This window comes from Cyprinus carpio, chromosome B19 (assembly GCF_018340385.1).
Source record: "Cyprinus carpio isolate SPL01 chromosome B19, ASM1834038v1, whole genome shotgun sequence".
Classification (NCBI taxonomy): domain Eukaryota; kingdom Metazoa; phylum Chordata; class Actinopteri; order Cypriniformes; family Cyprinidae; genus Cyprinus; species Cyprinus carpio.
In genome coordinates this window covers 28,228,553-28,235,678 of record NC_056615.1, presented here as the reverse complement: position 1 = coordinate 28,235,678, position 7,126 = coordinate 28,228,553, and the positions used below count along the sequence as shown (strand labels likewise).

General features: G+C 37.8%; 1 long non-coding RNA gene across 1 annotated transcript; it reads left to right on the top strand.

Moving 5' to 3' along the window:
- The first annotated feature begins 247 nt into the window (after positions 1 to 247).
- Positions 248 to 6,594, top strand: LOC109082014. The gene is made up of 3 exons (XR_006157369.1): positions 248 to 304; positions 1,051 to 1,175; positions 6,181 to 6,594. It is a non-coding gene; the product is annotated as an uncharacterized LOC109082014 (long non-coding RNA).
- Positions 6,595 to 7,126: the final 532 nt, after the last annotated feature.

Here is a 7,126-nt window from a genome sequence, read left to right as displayed (position 1 = left end):
GCACGCTTTTTCTTAGCGTCCGTTTCCATAGTGACTCGTCGATTCGTCGCTCTGTTGAGAATGTCTTGAGTCTTAATCAGGAACATACTCTGAGTTGAATGAACTTACTCCCGGACGCATTTTTGGAACCACATACCTCGAGTAAGCAAGGTTTGGGGTTAATCAACCGAGAGTTCAGGGTTTACAGTCACGGTAAGTTAACCCTGCTTTCTGGAATACACCGCAGTTCGCGGTACTTCACGTGTTTACATTATTGTAAAACCTAAAACACACTTAACCGTTTATTTAAGCAACATCCAAAGAGGTAATTTCTGATTTGTTTAGGTTTCTACTTCTGCTGACTAAAACATTTCTCACAGCAGGCGACGAGCATGTGAGGGAAAATGACCAGATCTGAGAGAGTTTGTGTTTTTATATGTTCGTTTATGATTGTTGTGATGTTTGGAGTGATGATGATGCTGGTACTGAATGCTCTTTATTATTAAAGGTTTTATAGTTTGGTCAGTTTCTGGATATACTATATAATCGTATTATGTTTTAGCAGAGCAGTTTTTAGTCTTTCAACAAATATCCTAACGCGAATAATCAGTTTCTATCAGCAAACACTCAGAATAAAGTGATGATCTGCTGCTGATCCTGAATGTCTTGTTTAATGAGTGTTTATAGTCTGAGACTCATCAATATTATCAGCTGATGAAAATCCTCTTTATTTCATGATAATAGATCCTGTTTTCACCTCATTCATTAAACTGATGACTTCAGATCTGTTCATTGACACATTAAGATCATTTTATTGCTGTCAAGACCAGACACGATCAGTTATTGTGACATTACAAGACGAAACTATCACAACAGCATTTATTCATTAGTCTGTGATAAACCATGTTTCAGATAAAACACAAAACTAAAAGACATTTAGTTAAATGAAATTCATTGGTGATTTATGTGTACCTGGCAAATTTGCAAAATGTATTTGTGTGTTTATTCTATCACTTTTTAAATTCTTAGATTGTTTATATTTGGTATCTTTTAATTGTATGTATCATTCAGCTCACAAGTGCAAGCATCAGAGCATCATGAAGAAGAGAAATCTGCAGAGACAGAGTTTATTGAAGGACAGAGAGAACATGAAGATCCAGAACCCTGCAGAATCAAACACACTGAAGAACAAACAGGTTGTGTTTATTCTTCATCCTCCAATAATGAGGCTGAAAACCATTAGGTTATAACACATTTCAGTTGTTTAGTGTCTGTAGAATGAAAAAACATAAACCAATTATATATACACACTACTCACAAAAAGTTATGGATATTCAAACTTCGGGTGGAATTTATGGAAAATGTAAAAAGTTCATGCTACAGTGATATTATATCATGAAAGTAGGGCATTTAAGTAGAAGCATGCAATGGTGATTTCTTCACCTAAAACTATTTATTAAAACTAAAGCTATCAACAGTGGTGGGAATACCACAACAAAAAAGCTAATGTCTCAATAACTTGTCGTGTCCTTGAGCATCAATTACAGCTTGACAACGATGTCTCATGATGTTCACAAGTCGACTTATTGTATATTTACATTCATGCATTTAGCAGACGCTTTTGTCCAAAGCGACTTACAGTGAATTCAGGCTATACATTTTTTTTTTTTTACCAGTATGTGTGTTCCCTGGAAATCGAACCCACAAACTTTTGCACTGCTAACGCAATGCTCTACCACTGAGCCACAGGTTCATGCTCTACCACTGAGCCAGCATAGCGCACTCCGGTCTTGAAGGGGCTTTGCCCTTAGGTCATTGAGGTTCTGGGGTGCAGGGTTACAACCCTCTACACCACGACTCCACTGATCTCATAGGTTTTCTATGGGATTCAGGTCTGGAGTAAGTACAGGCCACTCAGTTTGAAGCACCCCAGCCTCCAGCAGCCATTCCCTGATGATGCGACCTCGATGAGCTGGACCATTGTCATCAATGAAGATGAAATCAGGCCTGTATTGCTCATGCAGAGGCACAATGACTGGATTAATGATATTATTCAGGTAGTACTGGTTTGTCACAGTACCCATTCATAAGGTGTAGGGCAGTTCTTTATTGACTAGACACACCTGCCCAGACTGTAACACCAGACAACAGTGGCTGATGCATAGTAGTCTCCTTGATGTCTCCAACAGCATTGGCGGCCATCATTCCTGCTCAAGGTGAATCGACTTTCATCAGAGAACAGCACTGAGGCCCACTGGTTCCTCGTCCAGCACAAATGCTCCCTGATGTTGACTCCTGTGCCTGGTGGTGTGGTCAGGTACCCTTGCAGGTCGTCTAGCTGATGTTTCGAATGGTCTGACGTGACACTCGGGTGCCTCTCACTTCCCTTAAAGGTCCCATTAAAGCAGAGCCACCTTTAACGATGTCAAGACATGCAGGTGTTACCTTATCATTCAGTGAGACATCTGCATGTAAACATCTAGGAGCCATTTTCTGTATTGTAGAAATATTGTTGTCCACTGTGTGGCGCTAAACCCATGGTATAATTAGAGCACCTATGTAAAGAGCCAGGTGACGTTGGTTGCGAAGCACACGGTTTTTGACTGTGCTGAAGGGTAACTTGCATGAATGTGGATATGTGCTGTGTATAAGATATTAGTTTTGTGTAGCCTACATGTTTATGACCACGAAGGAAGGAGAGACAAAGATTGAGGCTTTGTTTATTCACTTACACAAAATGAAGACACTCTGCTTGGATCTACGTCAGTATGCATGGACTCTGTTTTTACACACGTTAAATATGTGCTCACTCCTGTTGTCAGCGACAACGGCTTATAGGAAAGACGAAACATTAAGTCAAAAACCTTGCTTCGGTGGGACTGTGAGCATAACTTTACATGGATTTCACTTCAGAGACGGCTATTCGTTGAACAAGCGTTTTTAGCTCAGTTGGCTATGGATTTAAGTGGATATCGGACTCTGTTTGCTGTTCCTGTTGGATTCTTAATCGGCACTGGATTAAAAGGTACATTGTTGCAACAATTACAATAGTGGCCATTTACTATGTGTGCACACAAAACTATCGTTAATCCAATGCATTGGTTGCCAAAAGTGAAATATTTCTTTTGAACTGTATGGTTGATGTGATATTGTGGTAATATGGATTGAACAGTGTGTGAATGCGGAGGAATCCGCTGTGACGAAACAAACAGTTTTGTAATGCTAACGAATCTGAAAGGCAAAAAAGGCCAGTTAAACTTACAGCAAAGGCCTTAGTGGAAAAGCATATTAACTTTCAAGAATGTGGATTGTGCAGTATGTGGAGATGTGCTGTGTATAAGATATTAACTTTAGAGTTCCTGTGGCTCAATGGTAGAGCACTGCGTTAGTAGCGCAAAAGGTTGTGGGTTCAATTCCCAGGAAACACACATACTGGTAAAAAAAGATGTATAGCCTGAATGCACTGTTGTAAGTCTGCTAAATGCGTAAATGTAAACTTTATGAAGCCTACATTTTTATGACCACGAAGGAAGGAGAGTCAAAGATTGAGGCTTTGTTTATTCACTTACACAAAATAAAGACTCTCTGCTTGGATCTATGTCAGTATGCATGGACTTGTTTTTGCACGCGTTAGATACGTGCTCACTCCTGTTATCAGCGACAACGGCTTATAGGAAAGACGTAACAACCGGAATATCCTCTTTCAAGTATGTGACTAGTTTCACTTTAGGAGCCATGAGTGAGCAGTGGGAAAAAATGTAATTTGTACACTGCTTCAGGCAACATTTATGGCAAAAAAGAGCCAGTGTCCACGACTAATTCAGTCTCAACTGAAAGTCCATTTGATGTTGTAACACGAACATAAAAAGATTGTCTGCAGAGTATTCACAGCATCAGTCAAGAGAACAACAGCGTCAGGGACTACTTCCCTAACATCCTTCGAAGAACGGCATACTTTACATATGCTCACTGAATATAAACCTAACAGACCACTCAGATCATTAGGATCGAGTCATTTAGAAATACCAAGGGTTCAAACAAAACAAGGGGAGTCTGCTTTTAGTTATTATTGCTGCCCGCAGCTGGAATCAGCTTCCAGAAGAGATCAGATGTGCTAAAACATTAGCCACTCTTAGATCTTGACTCAAAACTCATCTGTTCAGCTGTGCATTTATTGATTGAGCACTGTGCGATGTCCGAACTGATTGCACTGTATTTTAAAAATTTTAAATAAAATCATTTTCTATTTTTAACTATCTTAATTTCTTTTTAAGTCAGTTTTTTTTTAAATCATTTTAAATTCCTTGTTTTATTTTTGTGATTATTATTATTATTATTATTTTTCTTTCATGATTATTTTACTTTCTTTTATGTAAAAGCACTTTGAATTACCATTGTATACGAAAAGTGCTATATAAATAAACTTGCATTGCCTTGCCTTTAGAGAAATGTCCAATCTTACCACAGAGATGGCATTTTAGCACGGGCAGCAAGGCAATCGGCAGCATTAGCAAGGTGATTTTTAGCTCTGCATTGATAACACATGCAATTTTACTTTCTGTGTAGTATCAGCAACAGGTTTCGCTACGTCAGAATGCGTCATGCTCTTTTTCTCATACTGCTGGGGCATACGATCGCTCGACCAGCTGGTCCCGCAGCATTTCACTCTCCATATTAGTATAACTTTCAGCATGAAATGATCCTCTAGCGCTTTCATTGCATGTACAAATGTAGTTCCCGTATCAGGCAGGGTGTTTAAAACAGCCGCTGGCCTTCGGTACCCAAGCTGTGTAGGAATACAGCATGCTTTCTTGCATCAGGCCAGTAGCCCTCTGAAGCATTAATGGCCAGCAAATATTTCTTGAGAATTTTCCGCCAAGTAACAAAAGGAATCGCAAGCTCTCCGCTGCTTGGCAGAAAAGGCACAGGCGTAGGCACGGAAACCAAAGAGTTTTTCACGGCTGAAGAATTTAAAACTACATCAGAAGAAACATATTGGTGTGAGAGATCACATATGCTTTAAGTGTGAGAAGACATTTATTACAGCTCCACATTTGAAACGGCACGAGAGGATCCACACTGGAGAGAAACCTTACATGTGTTCACACTGCAACGAGAGATTTAATCAGAAAGAAACTCTGAAATCACACGAGAGGATCCACACTGGAGAGAAACCTTACATGTGTTCACACTGGAACAAGAGATTTAATCAGAAAGAAACTCTGAAATCACACGAGAGGATTCACACTGGAGAGAAACCTTACATGTGTTCATACTGCAACAAGAGATTTAATCAGAAAGAAACTCTGAAATCACACGAGAGGATCCACACTGGAGAGAAACATGTGTTCACACTGGAACAAGAGATTCAGTCAGTCAGGAATCCTGAAATCACACGAGAGGATTCACACTGGAGAGAAACCGTATCACTGCACTGCATGTGGGACGAGTTTCCGTCATTCATCAACTTTATGTAAGTATGCGAAAAACAAAACACAGTAAGTAGATCATAGTAAAGTTTTCACAGTAAATAAAGTTCAGAATCAGCCAAACGTGACACTCTAATGCATTGAGTAATAAATTCTGTCCTAACCAGCCAGTGTGAGATACAGGACAAAGAAACAACATCTAAAGTTTTCACAGTAAATAAAGTTCAGAATCAACACTTTCATCTGTGAGATTCAGATCAACTCAAAGATGGACAAGATCTGATAGTTTCACTGTTGTATAACAATTTTATGTTCAGTTCTCTTATAATGTGTATGTATAAATTTATTTTTAGTTTAAGCTTTTATGAAAGAAAGAAGATTTTTCATCAAGTTCAAACTGTTGTTCTGAATGCATTATTTTTAAATTGTTCTTCACTGTTGTTTTTATTCTTCCACTTATAGTGTAGTTAGAAAATGCAGATGTAAAATATATTGTTGTAAGTTTGCTGTTGGCCGTTTCTTCAGTTTTATTTTCGGGAGATAATTTGGTTTTCTTGTAAGTCTATAAAAATCTAGATCTGTGTGGTTTGTTTCCACTTTTACTTGTGTTTTATATTTGCTTTACCGAGTATTAAACTTTTATTGTCTGCTGATTTTTCTTGCATCAAGAATAACTGTATAATTTTTGTTACATTTAAAAGCCATATTGATTGCATTTTGGGCTTTCTTTCTTTTATTCATTTATTCATTGTTTTTATTTTATTTAATTTAGGGAACCAGCCGTCCACATTTTCTGGAGACAGTCCTGGTTGTTGGTGTCCTGTCCTCGGAAATGCCCCCGTTTTACACCACGTTCATTTCACATCATCCAGCAGATAAACTGTAAAAAGCCGGACTAATGTAGCTGGCTGGTTATGGAAGCAATCGTCTAGTGATTATTATCACCAAAAGAGGGCACTGCCAGCTTCACTGATTACATACTTTTTTGTATTGTGGATTCATAAAGTCATAATCTTGTTATATTATGTTCTGTTCGCTAGTTGTAGTATTTATTATTTACTGTTTCATAGCCTGACTTTTGCTGAACTGTATTAAAACTATGGTCAGTTTGACCTACAAACATCGCTCATAATAATTATGAATTCTAATATTATTATATGGAAGTTGGAAACCACAACAATTAAAACAAAAAACATACCTTTGTATGTCCTTAATAAACATTGTCCTTGTTTTTTAATTTATAGATAATCACAAGTGAGATATTAAAGATATTTTCACTACTGAACTAGAAACTAGCCCCATTATATGATCTCTGGCAGCTAGGCTTTCTTGACTAGAAGATTTCTTGCAAAGAGGGAAGACTTTTTCAACAACAACGTTAAGATATATTTCTTCTTTCTTTTATGATTGTTGGGTAGGCCACTGATTTACTGATATGTGACTAAGTGTCAATTTTCAATAATTAATGTTTAATAAGAATTGGCAAAAATTTGCCCAAAAAAAAACAATTTAAAAACCTGAAACATGATGTATGGTTTATTAGGATTGGGCAATATTTGGCCGAGATACAACTATTTGAAAATCTGGAATCTGAGGGTGCCTAAAAAACTCAAAATACTGAGAAAATCATCTTTAAAGTTGTCCAAATGAATTCTTAGCAATGCATATTACCTAATCTTTTGTTACGGTTGTGACTTCTTTCTCCTTCTCCTCTCTGA